General features: G+C 35.6%; 1 protein-coding gene across 2 annotated transcripts in view; it reads left to right on the top strand.

The window, feature by feature from the left end:
- Window positions 1–9,995: 9,995 nt before the first annotated feature.
- TMEM232 (transmembrane protein 232) overlaps window positions 9,996–14,738 on the top strand; it is a 202,933-nt gene continuing 198,190 nt past the window's right edge. For both annotated transcript variants that reach the window (XM_076008262.1, XM_012754577.3), the window contains exon 1: window positions 9,996–10,348. The gene's annotated coding sequence lies outside the window, so the exon portion shown is untranslated. The remainder of the gene's footprint in view (window positions 10,349–14,738) is intronic.

The following is a 14,738-nucleotide window of genomic DNA, read 5'->3' as shown; positions in this document are numbered from 1 at the left end:
AAATCATCATTCACCTATTAAAATGTTTAAAAGGGAAAACGCACATAGTCATGCCAGGTGAAAAGAAAGTAGCTCTCATTCATTTCTGGAGTGATATAAAACATAATACTTTTGATGGAGAGAGCATTTTGACAATATGTATCACAAACTGTAATAATGATCATATCTTTTTACTCCTAAATCTTTAGGAAACAAATGTAGGGTGTGTTTCCTATACATGTTTATGGTATGTATAATGTGCATGTTTATGGCATAATTGCCTGCAATGGGAGAAAATTGCCAATAATCTGAATATTAAATAGTCATTAATAATTATTATTAAAATGATATATCCATATAGTCCTTTAATTAAAATATATAAATTTAGCACTTATCTTGTGCAAGGTACTATTGTTTTAAGCGATGAGGATAGAGTAATAAATAAGCCATACAGAGTGCCTACATTGTTAGAACTGACATGCTAGTTTAGGGAGAAAAATAACAGATAAACAAATATATCGAATCAAATAATGAAGCAAACATAATTCAATGATAGATAATGACATGATTATATTATAAAACACCTAAATGAGTAATAGAGGCAGCCTTTTTTAGATTAGCTTTTTTAGAACCAGGAAGTCCTCTCTGAAAAAGTGACCTTTGAGCAGATAATTGAATGAAGTGAGGTAGGGAGCAATATGCAACTATCCAGGCAGAGATAAGCAGAGGGCCCTAATAACTAGGTAGGTCGCCAGTGAGCAAGAATGAAAGTATAGGAAAGGAAAGATGAAAGAAGGTTAGGAGCCAGATTTTAGAGAGCCTTGTCAATAATGGACAAAATTTAGGTTTTTTGAGGGTAGAGGAAAGATATGACCTTACTGATATTTTAGAAGGATCAACCTGGCTTCTGCATGGGGCAAGGGTGGAAGCCTCCTATCTTTAGTAGGCTATTGCAAGCTGAGGTAACAGATAGTAGTAAATTGATCTAGTGTGGTAGTGGTGAAGGAGGTGAGTTTAGGGTCAAGATGTTTAAGGAGTTTTTCCAACATTTTCTTCTAGAATTCTTATAGTTTCATGCCTTAGGTTTAAGTCTGTTATCCACCATGAGTTGATTTTTGTGAGAGGTGAAAGGTGTGGATCCTGTTTCAGTCTTCTACATGTGGCTATCCAATTTTCCCAGCACCATTTATTGACTAAGGATTATTTTCCCCAGTGCATGACATTTTTTGTCTGCTTTGTCAAAGATTAGATGGCTATAGGAGGATTGTTTTATATCTGGGTTCTCAATTCTGTTCCATTAGTCTATGTCTCTGTTCTTGTGCCAATCAAATACTGTTTTCATTATTATAGCCTTATAGTATAGCTTGAAGTCTGGTAAATTGATGCCTCCCAATTTGTTCTTTTTGCTTAAGATTGCTTTTGCTATACGGGATCTTCTCTGGTTCCATACGAAGCATAGAATTATTTTTTCTAGATCTGCAAAAAATGATGTTGGCATTTTAATAGGGATTGCATTGAATCTTTAGATCACTTTAGGTAGTATAGACATTTTAACAACGTTGATTCTGCAGACCCATGAGTATGGTGTGGTTTTCCACCTGTTTATGTCCTCTGCTATTTCCTTTCTCAGTGTTTCATAGTTTTCCCTGTAGAAGTCTTTTATGTCCTTAGGGAAATAATTTATGAAGAAGACCCTCAAGGCAAGGACAGCAATAACAAAATTAAATAAGTGGGACCTAATCAAATTAAAAAGCTTCTGCACAGCCGAGGAAACTATCCTGAGAGCAAACAGATAGCCTACACAATGGGAAAAAATATTCACATGCTGCAAATCGATAAAGGGCTGATAACTAGAATCTATATTTTTTTTCTTTTCTTTTTTTTTTTTTTTTTAGAATATTGTGTTCAGCTGTGAGTGTGTAGAATCTATATAGAACTCAGGAATGTCAGCAAGAAAAAAATCAAACAGCCCAAAAAGTGGGCAAAGGACATGAACAGAAACTTTTCAAAAAAAGACAGAAAAATGGCCAACAAACAAGAAAAAATGCTCAACATCTCTAATCATCAGGGAAATGCAAATCAAAGCCACAATGAGATATCACTTATCTGCACTGAGAATGGCCTGTATCAAAAAGTCTCAAAACAATAAATGTTGGCATGGATGTGGAGATATAGGAACACTAATACACTGCTGGTGGGATTGCAAACTAGTACAACCTCTGTGGAAAGGAATATGGAGATACCTTAAAGAGCTACAAGCAGAACTACCATTTGATCCAGCAATCCCATTACCGAGCATCTACCCAAAGGAAAAAAAAGACATTCTATAAAAAATACATCTGCATTAGAATGTTCGTAGCAGCACAATTAACAATTGAAAAATGTTGAAACAACCCAAGTGCCCATCAATACATGAGTAGATTAATAAAATGTGGTATATGTGTACCACGGAGTTCTATTCAGCCACAAAAAACAATGGAGATCTAGCATCTCTTGTATTATCCTGGATTAGAGCTAGAGCCCATTCTACTAAGTGAAGTTATCACCAGAATGGAAAAACAAGCACCATGTGTACTCACCATCAAATTGGTATTAACTGACTTAACTGACCAACACATAAGTTCACATATAGTAATAGTAATATTCATCGGGTGTTGGGCAGGTGGGAGTGGGGAGTAGGGGATGGGTATATTCACACCTAATGGGTGCATTGTGCATCATCTGGGGGATGGACACACTTGAAGCTCTGACTCGGGTGAGGCAAAGACAATATATGTAACCTAAACATTGGTACCCCTGTAATATGCTGAAGTGAAAAAATAAAGTATTTAAAAAAGATGTTTAAAGATTATACTGGAGATGAATATTAAATGACATAAAATTTTCATGTTATTATAAATTTGAGACATGTACAGTATTATCCCACTTTAAAAAATAATAAAGGTATAAGTAGAAAGATACATGTCAAAATGATAAGATTGCTATGTCTGCGTGTGGGTTGCCATAGTTGTTTTTTACTTAATTGCTCTAAAAACAGCTTTTTATTTAAAAAATTAGCAAATAGTAGAGAAAATTCAATTATGGGCAAACAGCAAGAAAAATCTTTCTGGATTATTAAATCTCTTCATAGCATTTGGCCAGCAGTCTCTAGAGCACTGTCAAAATTCTGTCATCCTATATTTCTCTAAAACATTTCTACAAGAATGGTGCTGAAATGGTCCAGGGTTTATAGCTTCAAATTAGCTTGACAAACTCATAACACAGGAATTCAAACATCCATTTAAAAGATAGCCAGTGCATTTTATGAAAATAACAGTATAGTATTTGTATGTATGATGTCTTAACAAATTACCCCTAAAACAAATCAAGCAGCTTAAAACAATATTATCTCATAGTTTCTGGAATTTAAGAATTTAGGAATGGCTTAGCTGCGTCATTCTGGCTTATGTCTCGCAAGGTTTCAGGTAAAACTTCAACCTGGGATGTAGTCATTTTAGACATGACTCGGTTTGGTTATACGGCTGGAGAATCCTCTTTTAAGATATGTCACTCAGATAGTTATGGAAAGAATGACTTCATTCCTTTCTGATTGTTAGGAGGTTTAAATTTCTTGCCACGTGGAGCTCTTCGTAGAACATCTCGAGATGTTCTCATATCATTTGACATGACAGCTGGCTTCTTCTGATCAAATGATATGAGAGAGAGAGAGCGAGCAAGCGAGCATGAGGGTGCACATGGGAGGAGAAAGCATGATGTCATCTATGACCTAATTATAGCTCATCATTTCTGCCACATTCTATTTTTTGGAAAAGAGTCACTAAGTCCAACCCCACACTAAAGGGGAAGGGGATATGATTCCATCTTTTGAGGGGAGGATTTATCAAACAATATGTGTTCATATTTTAAAATCATCACAATATTAAACCATTATATAACAATTAATGGATAGAGGATATTTACAGGCACCAAAGTTAATAATTAGGAAAATTTTCACACAATTATTCACATGATGATAAAGACTAAGTTTTTTACATTTTTTCCTTAGTAAGTAGATTTGAAGCGTTAATTTTTTTGAAAATAGTCATATGATAGAAAAACTTATAATGCCAAAAATAGCTTAATGTATATTTTTGAAAGTCCAGTCATTATTCTGTTAACCAGAAATACAAATGAAGACTAGCAGACTATTTTGACAATTTTCAAGAGTTGGCACACAATGCTGTATTCCTGTCAAACAAAATACCTGTACAGAACAAACAGGTCATTCATTTATGTTAACATTGTACTCAGAAATTCTGACACTAATGAATTCAGCTCACAACATAAAAATCACCTACATTTTTATTCAAAAGTTCACCTACTATAGCAAGAAAATGATAATCACCTACTATATATATATATATATATATATATATATATATATACACTATGTGCATGTCACTGTGTTAGGTACTGTGATGTAATTATACATTATTTGTAAAGATGCAATTTAATGATATTTAAAATATTTTATCCCTAAAATAAGTTGAAATGGGCAAATTGGGAAATATTCTTTAAACAATATAACCATTTTTGTTTTTTGGGTTTTTTTTTTTTGTATAAATGTGATATAGCAATCCATTGTGGTAAATCTGACTCTGATTACATTGTTAGGAAAGTTAAGCAAAACACATTTAATATCTAAACACTTAATGGAGCACACACAGTAAATGGATATAACCAAGAATACTTTAAGTTGTGAATTGGGTATAACTTTATTTAATTGCCAAGTTTACCTGTTTCTACTTGATAGTCTATGCCAATTTATGTTAAAAAGATTGTAGTGGACTGAATTATTGGACTCAGCTTTTAGCTCCTCCAGAGTAGTTATTATACTATACATCCATGCCCTTGCCATGGCCTCATTATGGGCAGAGTAGACTTGCCTGCCCTTTTATTTGGGGTTTGGTCAGGTGACATTATTTGACAAAAAGATTTTAGTAGGTGTAACCCAAACAGAGGCTTTGCTCAGTTGGCTTGCCCTCTTGGGCTTTTGCCATCACCATGAGAAGTACCTCCTGAGTAACCACTGCCCCTTTACCCTGGGCTGCAGAATGAGGTACTTGGAGCAGACTTGAACCCAGCCAGCAGTATGGAGCCAACCCCAGGTGAACCCAGCCAACATTATGAAAATCCAATGAACCCATAGACCAGTGTGTGAGAAAAACAAATACTTGTATTCTAAATCACTAAGATTCCAGCAATAGTTGACTAATATGCTTATGCAAATTTTTAATTGGTGACTTTTATTAAAATTTCTAGGATTAAATACTATTATCACAAACATGTCAATTAATTTGCATGGAAAAGAGTAATCTTACCTCCTTAATAAGTTTACAAATGCCGTGCAAAGTAACTCATTGGTATAAGAAACAATTTGAGTAAAAGCAATATAAATATCTTAAAAATTTTGTTTTATCTACTTCTGCCTCTAATGCTTTGTTAAAAGTAAAATAGCCAGTTTAATATTACTTGAGTTTTAATTACCTTTCCTTTCTCTTTTTGACTGGTAAAAGTTTCAGGTAATGTTCCACCTATTCCTGAGATCATTTAAAAATAAGAATAAGAACTCTAAATGTTTGGCAGCATAAAGAAAAGTATAGCATATAAAGTAGTTACAAATTAAGTTATACAGTCCTTGGTAAACCTAAAGCAATATCACAGAACTTAAAAAATAGTAAGAAATTGTCATCTAGAAAGTTGTTAAATTACAAACTCAATATTAACTCTAGTGTAGCAGTTTAAACTGATAAATATTTTTTCATGGCTGTATCTTTTTCTTTTGTCCCATTTTTGATGTCAGATTGTTTTAACTGGACAATCAGTTCTGATCTAGGAAACTAACAGCAATAATACAGACTAGTTTGAAACCTGGCAGCGAAGACTAATAGTTTGGTTGCAAGCTGAATAAAGTAAAATGAATTTAAGATTGGAATAAACTGTAGAGGTGAAGCTTAAGTTTGGATAAATATAATTAAAGAAAATATAATGCATATTTTAAATTGTTTAACTTTCTGGTAGTTTTATCTATTTCATAACTTTTTTAGTGAGCAACTCACCATGTAGATTTCTCTAGGTAGAATTTTAATAAGTGCTATGTACGAGGTTTACTCAGAATGCTAAGGAAACATTGAAGGGTGGCCCCTAAGTTATCCTGAGAGAAAGATCATTATATTGGAAAGCTTCCAGAATAATAAAGCTTCCAGAACATGTCTCCCAAAATGAATCTGTCACTTAGGATTCTTTCTGTTGAAAATAACAGAATCTCAACTTGCTTCTCTAAATAGGGGATTTATTGAAAGGATAACCAGGGTTTACAGAATTGATGGAAGGCTGGAATACCAGACTTGAAAATAGACTGGAAAAAGTGCTGCTCTGGAGGACTAAGAAGTAAACGGTATCACAACTGTCTTTTGGCAGAAAAAATCTGATAAGGAAGCTACTATCATTGCCCAGGGCACAGTTATTGCTACTTTCATTCTGATATCATATGCTCAAAATTCAAAATTCTACAATACAGCACCCACTTGGCCAAGCATAGGTTATATTTCATCATACTGGTCATATTTCAGAGTTCTAATGAGAAGATGATCTGCCTCTTTTGGTTTCTTAGTGGAAGATGGGACACTGTTTTTCATTCAGATTACAAAAAGGATTTCCCGCATAACATGGAAGGACAATTGGATGCTGCATGTCCAAAATGATAACAAATATCCAATACTGGAGTCTTGATATAAGAGTGTTTCCCTAGTATGTGGTGTTAGAGAGTAGGGAGTGGTGTGTGTTTGTATGTAGCAGCAGTTTAGGGGTTGAGGAAGAGCTTGTATGAAGTTATTAAGAAGGGAGAGCTCATGCTATGTTTAGGAAATGTTAAAATAGATTGCTATTAGAGAAGTGTCGAGTTCAAAAAGAAGACTAGTAAAAAAAAAAAAAAAAGAACAAAATTTAATGTGTAAGCAGTGATCAGTGTTTGAAAGCATAATTATGCCATACTCAGGGGGTTAGGATTGTTTTGACAGGCTGATTTTCCTAATTGCCAATTAATGGTCATTTCAGGATTTTAAATTTGGAATGAAAGAATCAGATTTGTGTTTTTAAAACTTCAGTGTAGAGAACTGATTAAAGGAAGAAAGGGAAGGTATGATCTTGTTAGTTTTATTCATCTTATAAAATTTTAAAATATTTTTCTCTTTATCTTTAGACTTTATGAGTCTCTTATTGACTTAATGCTATCTCAATTCTAAGGTTATACCAATATTGTCTTGAAATTATTTTAAATTATTTCTTAGGCCAGGTGCAGTAGGTCACACCTGTAATCCTAGAACTCTGGAAGGCCTATTCAGATTGCTTGAGCTCAGGAGTTGGAGACCAGCCAGAGTAAGAAGGAGACAACCTGCCCTCCCCCTACTGTCTTTATTAAAAATTTTGCTGGTGTGGTGGTGCGCACCTGGAGTTCCAGCTACTTGGGAGGCTAAGGCAGGAGAATCACTTAAGCCCAGGAGTTTGAGGTTGCGGTGAGCTATAATGACACTACTGCATTCAACCCCCAGTGACAGAAGGGGACTGTTACAAAAAAAAAAAAAGTTATACATAGAGACTGGATAATTGTTAAAATCTAATTGGAGCAAATCTAAAAAATCATGCAAATGAAAAAAATAATGAACAGAAATTAAATTATTTCTTATTTTAAGTTTTAATTCCTCTGAAATTATTGCTATAGTGTAAGATAGTGGTTCAAATTTATTTTTGTCCAAATTGTACTTCAACTCTAAAATTTTTCCTACTGAATTAAAATGACAGGTTTATCATATATAAATTTCTATGCTTTTTCTGTACTCTTTTATTCTACTGATATATATATATATATATATATATATATATATATACCAATAATTTAAAAGGTTTTCACAGTAAGTTTTAATATGAAGCAAGCCAAAGCTTCCTACACTTGCTTCTTTTTAAAAATTTTCTTGGCTAATCTGATATTTTATTCTTCTAAGTAAACTTTAAAACCATTTCATTCTTCACCCCTACTCTCCTTAAATACACTCACAGAAACACATGCATACACAGACACATACTTTGGGATTTAAAGTGCACTTGCATAACATTCTTATGTTAACCTTAAGAGGTTAGGTGGTTTTTAATTTTATGAAGCATTTCCTGCAAGAATTTATGTTTTTCTATTTGTTGAGGCCTATATTTATGCCACTAAGTTGTTCTTATAGAAAGACAAGTTATATATTTCTATTTGTTGAGATTCATTGTTTGGTGTATAGTGTGAGTTAAGTATTTAACTTAATTCCTCCATCTCCAACCCAGAGTGGAGGAACATTGAAAATTGAGAATGGCCTTACTCTTTTCTCACACCTCATTATTTTATCCTGGATTATAAAAGCTATAAACATATATCTTCCAAGGTTTTCTTTCCTTTATTTATTTTTTCTTTGCCATTTCATTTTTGCCATGGGAAAATTAGTTTGCCATGGCTCAACATCAGTTATTTCCAGTCATAACGTTTACATTTTTGAGTTCTTAATTGATAATTTTTAAGAGATCTGCTCTTTGGTTTATTTTGAGTAGTTTAATTTTAAAGTGTAGAATGAGTGGGGGAATAATTTATGAATTCTTCCTTATATAAACATGTCCTGTTGTTTTCTCTATAGAATTCGTGGGTAACTACTTTTTTCTATAAATGCACTATAGGTTCAAATTATTTTTGTATTATAGAGAAGAATTTTTAAGCCAACTTTCTTTTCAATTCCTTTGTGAGTAATCTGGTTCTATTTTTTTATGCTTTTAACATTTTTTCCAGATTTCTCAAAATTAAAACAAACACCAAGCTATTTTTAGATGCAGCTATCTTTTTATGTTAGTTTTACTTGGAATATAGTAAGCACTCTTGATTTGCTGACTCAGGTCATTTTATTTTGGAGGATCAAAAAGTTTTTTCCCCCTCTACCAAGTGTCTGATCTCATTTACATTTTTGTTCTCTCTTTCTGGAACATATTCTATGTGGTTTGATATTCTAGGATTTGCTTTCTAACATATATATTTCATAGTTTTTCCCAATTTCACTTTTGTTATTACCCTTAAGTTACTACTCTAATAGGAAGGATGTGTTTCAGAAACTCCTGGGATCAGATATTGTAATTTGTTTTAGCTATCAAAATGTACTCTGAAAACAAAATCAGAAAGACTTATTGGGGCTTATTATAAACAGAAACTTATTCAGGATCGATGTATTTCAAGTTCATATCAGTTAAATTTTCTTTTGAAATCTTAATGTTTTAAGGCAATTTATGTCACAGGACAATCCCCTGCACATTGGCTTTGAATTAATCAGAAATGTTCATCCCAATTATTCCACACAGCAAAACTCTTGTGAACAGTTGTATAATATATGAAGTTGCTCGTTGGTAAACACAGGAATTTTATAAAGATTTTATAAGGATTTAAACTAGATTATTTTATTGACTACTGCCTTTAAAAATAGGCATTCTTTTGAGTTTACCTTTGCCCCCTTGTGGTAGTACGTAGGAGAACACACTGGGTCCCCCACAGTGAGGACACAGGAGGGTCCCACATTTCCTGGGTAAAAGAACTGAGGATCATCAATTTGATTCAAAGACAAAGCTATCTTTGGGTAACAAGCATGCTGTTTTTACTTTTTAACTTTAGATTGGGAGGGATGGAGTCAGCCTTTGGAGGCGGCATTAAAGCACCGAGGAGACGTTCAAACCCTGCCAAGCCACTTCCCGCCGCGGCTGCGGGCTGGACATCCAAAGCATGTGCAATATTTAAGACACATCATTACTTCATGCTTTAGGGTTGTATCTCAACGCTAATAAAGGTCTTTCACACCACATAGCACTTATTCTTTCAAAACCGCACACAAGTGTGGAGGCGACACGGGGCATTGGGAATGTACCCGCAAGTCCTGATTGGCCAAGCCCTGGTCACGAGGCGGGGGGAGAGCGACCTGCCGGCGCTCGGCGCGACTCCCACAGCGTCCTTAGCAACGAGCCGGCCTCCCCCAGCGGCCCGACGGCGGCGGTGAGCGACTGCTGGGTCCCGCGTCTGACGACTCGGGAGCGTAGGCTAGTGCCACAGTCACCACCGCAGGGGAAGGCCAAGACCCACGCGCGGCAGCGCTGAGCCGCCTTTCTTGGCGTCCCCTCGGTCTGGCTGTTAGGAGGAACTTCTACTCCTCGTGGGCCCAGGTCGGGCCCGCCATCCCGTCCCCTCCTGAGGAGCCAGGCTGTCTAGCCTGGAACAGCTACCGCGTCGTTAGAGAGGGGAGGCTTTTTGCTGAGGAGACTAAAGGAGGTGAGGGACTTTCTTATTGCTGTGAATGGGGGGATTCGTTTGATTTCTTCGGGATTCTCTTATCCTAGGACAACCCTTAATTCGGAAGCCCTCATGTTTGGCTCATGTCCATGCGTTGTTGGTAAAATTGCATTTATTATTATTATTATTATTTGTACCCAGACTCTTTTGGACTTGAGAGAAAGTTCCAAAATTTGCCTCTGTGCGTGTGTGTGTGAGACAGGGGGTGCATTGGGGATGTGAAATAAAAAAACATTTTTAAAAGCAAAATTAATATTGAGAAAGAGATCTAAGTTATCAATTCGGAAAAATTTCTAGGAGGGTATAAGACTGTGGTAGGAGTCTCTTATTTCCCTGATCACAACGGCGTATCTGAACGGATTCTCTTTGGCGGTCTTTGGTCAAATTACCCTTTCCTCCCTAGGGTCAGTCCTCTAAATCTTGTATTTCCTAATGCATGTTACCTTTCTAAAGCCTTAATGTAATTTTAATATTATCTAGTTTTCGAAAAAAAGTTTGTCTTTTAATGTGACCATTTCTAACCTTGTTTTAACTGGAGCTTTTAAAAAATACAGTAGGGATTAATATTAAAACTTTAAACAAAATTTGGGTCTATACGGGTTGCAGACGAACTGCCAAGCATCCACGCAGCTTGCTGGAGCCATTTTGTGAGCTGGAATATATCTATTTTAAAATGTAAACATGCTTTATTTTGATGCTCCACATAAATCTTTGGGTTCGAGGTCAGTACCAGATTTTTATTTCAGTAAAAGTAATTCTGCATGAACCTTTATGTTTTTATGAGTAATGCTACCTTCTTACTGAATATATGATTCATTATCAGAATCATTCATTGTCATGATTAATTTGGTAAGTGTTCTTCTCTTGAAGTTCGTTGTATATCCAGAGCTCCTGATAGTGTCTGGTCACAAGTGCTTAGCATCTTCCTAAATGTGTTGTGCATGTGATTCTAGGAGATGGTAGTCTAAAAGGTTTCTCTGGTCAATAAATTTAGGAAAAACTACACATCACACTGCTACTCAGAGAGATTCGCAGTGCACATTAACACATTTAAAACTCTGAGAAGTCTTATAGTATCTAAAGCTATTTAATTTTGTTTAATCCAGTTTTTCCCAAATTAATTCTCCAACAAAAAGCTCTTTTGAGGTAATTTCATCCCAAGAAGCTGTATTCCACAGAATATACATTAGTAATTACTTCTAAGCTAAACACGATACTTTTTATCATGGGGGTATCATGAAAAGGGGATTTCATTGCACAAGAACTTTTTTTTTCTGCCATGTCCCTCCTCTCATCCTTTCTTCCATTTCCACCCCACTCCATCTCAATCTTATGCAACCTCTCACTCACCCTCCCACCCCCACCCCAACAGGCAATGTTAGCTCTGTCATAACTCCCTCTTCTGGGGTTCCTTTTCCTAAGCTAACTTGGAATTCTAATGAGTAATATTGTATTTCTCATCTTATTTTAAACTAAGCCTTTCTTATTTAGGGTTCTAACATATAAACAAGGTATAAAGGAAGCTACTCTAGTGCAACAGGCTAAGGAAACAAACCTCATGCCCCATTAGTTCTCAGACGGTAACATACAGAAACATATACAAACACATACGCAGTACATAAACCCACACATCGGATAGCCTGTGAGCCATTTCTGTGGATCATAGTTTGCAATTCAAAATTCTAGAACAGTATTTCCCAAGGTGGGAGAGTTTATGCTATCGTCATCTTGATAGCAACATTTCTTACTCATGAAGTACTCTCTCCCAGAATTAGGCGCTATATTTAGCAACCCTGTACACTGGAGACTGAATATCCTTCATCAAAATCTTACACATTATGACAAACAGAAGCACATGTATACATTTCCAGATTTTGCCAGTAGGTGGTACTGCCCCCGATAGAACCATTTCTTAAACCACACACAAAAAATTGTTTCTGTAGCAGCCAGACCATTAAAGAGCTGCATACCAAGACATTTTGTTGATGTTACACAAAATCCATCATTGTTTGTTGTAATGTCATATATTTATGTTGAGTATAAGAGACTGCCTCATGAAACTATTCTTACCTTGAGGATGTTATTCATTACATTATAATCTATCTTCTTTATGATGGCTTTGGAAAAAAATATCTTGTTACTTTACCAGGAAAAACTGCTTCTCCTGCAACTGGTTTGTTTTTAAGCTAATAGATGCAGTAAATTGTGGCTTTGAGCATTTAATTTTATTAATTTAAGACAAATTTGTAGCATACCTCCAACAAGTGACTGTATATGGTTTTGTGACATCAATTTTATGTGGATCTCACTCCCTCTCTACCTTACTTTCTTACCCTATTTTATTCTCTTTTTTTTACCAACTTAAAATTTAATTTTCTCTTGTATTTATTTGTGGAACCCATCTTAAAGACTTTTATAAATGACAATGCATCAACTCTTGAGTATGCATTAATGTAGAGTGGTATACTAATAGGAGGACGTATAATAGAGCACAAAGCCCCGAGTCAGGATTCTAGTCTAGAAAGTGTATAATTTTATCTGAGACGATTCAGAATATATTTAATTGAGAGCTCTGCTTTACCTAAAACATGAAAAGTTAGGCCAAATGCTGATTTGTACAAAAGTGAACATAGTAAAGTGGGAAACAAATGACTTAAAGGCTGGCATCAAGATGACTCTTACACAGAGAACTGTCATGGAGAGTTCCACTTGAGCCAAGACCCATTGTGCATTTCATCCCCTAGCTTGCTCCACTACAGCTGGGGCTAAGAAGATAAGACTTCCTTTTCCCTAGGCTCCCAATTAGGGTTTCCTGTATCTTACTAGGAGGTTGGCCTGCCAGCATTTCTAACCCCCTCCAGCTGCAAGTTGAATAGGCTAAATTCCTGGTGTTTGTGCCTTAGAGGTTGGGGTCTCATCGGCCGCAATCCCCATTCATAAGAAGGAGTCTATACTAGGTTGAGAATGTTGATGCCTCAGTTTCCCTCACTCCAACTCATCATAGGACAGAGGTTTCACACCAGAAGAGGCAGGTCAAGAAGACCAGAAGCTATTGTCCTGTTCAGATCCTAGAGCTTGGAGACTTTGCCTAGAGGGAAAGGCAGTTTGTAAAAAAAGAAGGCTCTGAAACTCTCTCCAAAGAAACTAACTTTCTTTGAAACAAGAGTGTTCAAGTCTAAGGTTGTTGAAAATAATAGCTCCTTTTAATTAAGAGCAAAAAGTTAAACCATAGGTCATCTGGGTCACCAGAGAGAACCAGGAGAAGGGACAGCCAGTAAAGGCCCTTCTGGGGTCAGAAAAAACCTCAAAGCCTGGCCTCAAAACTGTCCCTGCCTGAATTTAATTTTGTCAAACTGCTGAGCAATTTATGCTCTAGGGCATTTTAAAAAACAATAGAGTAATCAGCAGATAATTAGTGGAGACTAATGGGCTGGATATAACACAGAATGGGGAACAGTTTAACAGAGAGAATAGGCAAAGAGACAGTCAAAGGGAGCCTTGCCAACACTGTCATTGCATTGGATTGACTGTGTGAATGCTCAAGCTGTGCCCTGTGAAGAGTGGCATCAGAGGCTTCAAATTGTGGGGTAAATAGAATTTCCCCAAATAGCCTAGCCAAGTCACAAAACAAACAAGCAAGCAATAACAAAAACAAGCTCCAGAGAGGGAGGAAGAGAATCTGTACCTAGAATGCTACAGTATATTCCCTAAAATAACCAATTTTCAACAAAACATTATAACACATATAAAGAAGCAGAAAAGAGGGGGAAAGCAGCAAAAACTGCCTATAAAAGGGACTAGATATCAGATTTAATAGATGAAGACTTTGAAGTAGCCATTATGAATATGTCCAGAGAATTAAAGGAAACATATTTAAAGAGGTGAAGAAAGATAAGAAGACAATATCTCATCAAATAGAAAATATCAAAAAAGATATAGAAAAGATACAAATTTTATACACACACACATATATGTGTGTAGTCATATACTGCATAGCAGCATTTCTGTCAATGACTACTACATGTACGACAGTGGTCTCATAAGACCATAATGGCTATATCATATAACTTAGGTGTATAGTAGGCTGTACCATCTAGGTTTGTGTAAATATACTCTATGATGTTTACACAATGGAAAAATTGCCCAACAATGCATTTCTCAGAACATAGCCCCATTATTAAGCAACACATGATTTCTCTCTCTCTCTTCACATACACACACACACACACACATACACACATATATCTATATATATATATGAAGTAAATATAAATTCTGGAGTTGAAATTATAAAAACCAAAATTAAAAAGTTTATTAGAGGGTCTCACTAGTAGATTTGATCTAGCAGAATAAAGAATCAGTGTACTAG

The sequence above is a fragment of the Microcebus murinus genome, chromosome 11 (genome assembly GCF_040939455.1).
Source record: "Microcebus murinus isolate Inina chromosome 11, M.murinus_Inina_mat1.0, whole genome shotgun sequence".
Taxonomy (NCBI): domain Eukaryota; kingdom Metazoa; phylum Chordata; class Mammalia; order Primates; family Cheirogaleidae; genus Microcebus; species Microcebus murinus.
Note: the sequence above shows the minus strand (reverse complement) of the source record. Positions and strands in the feature narration are given on the sequence as shown.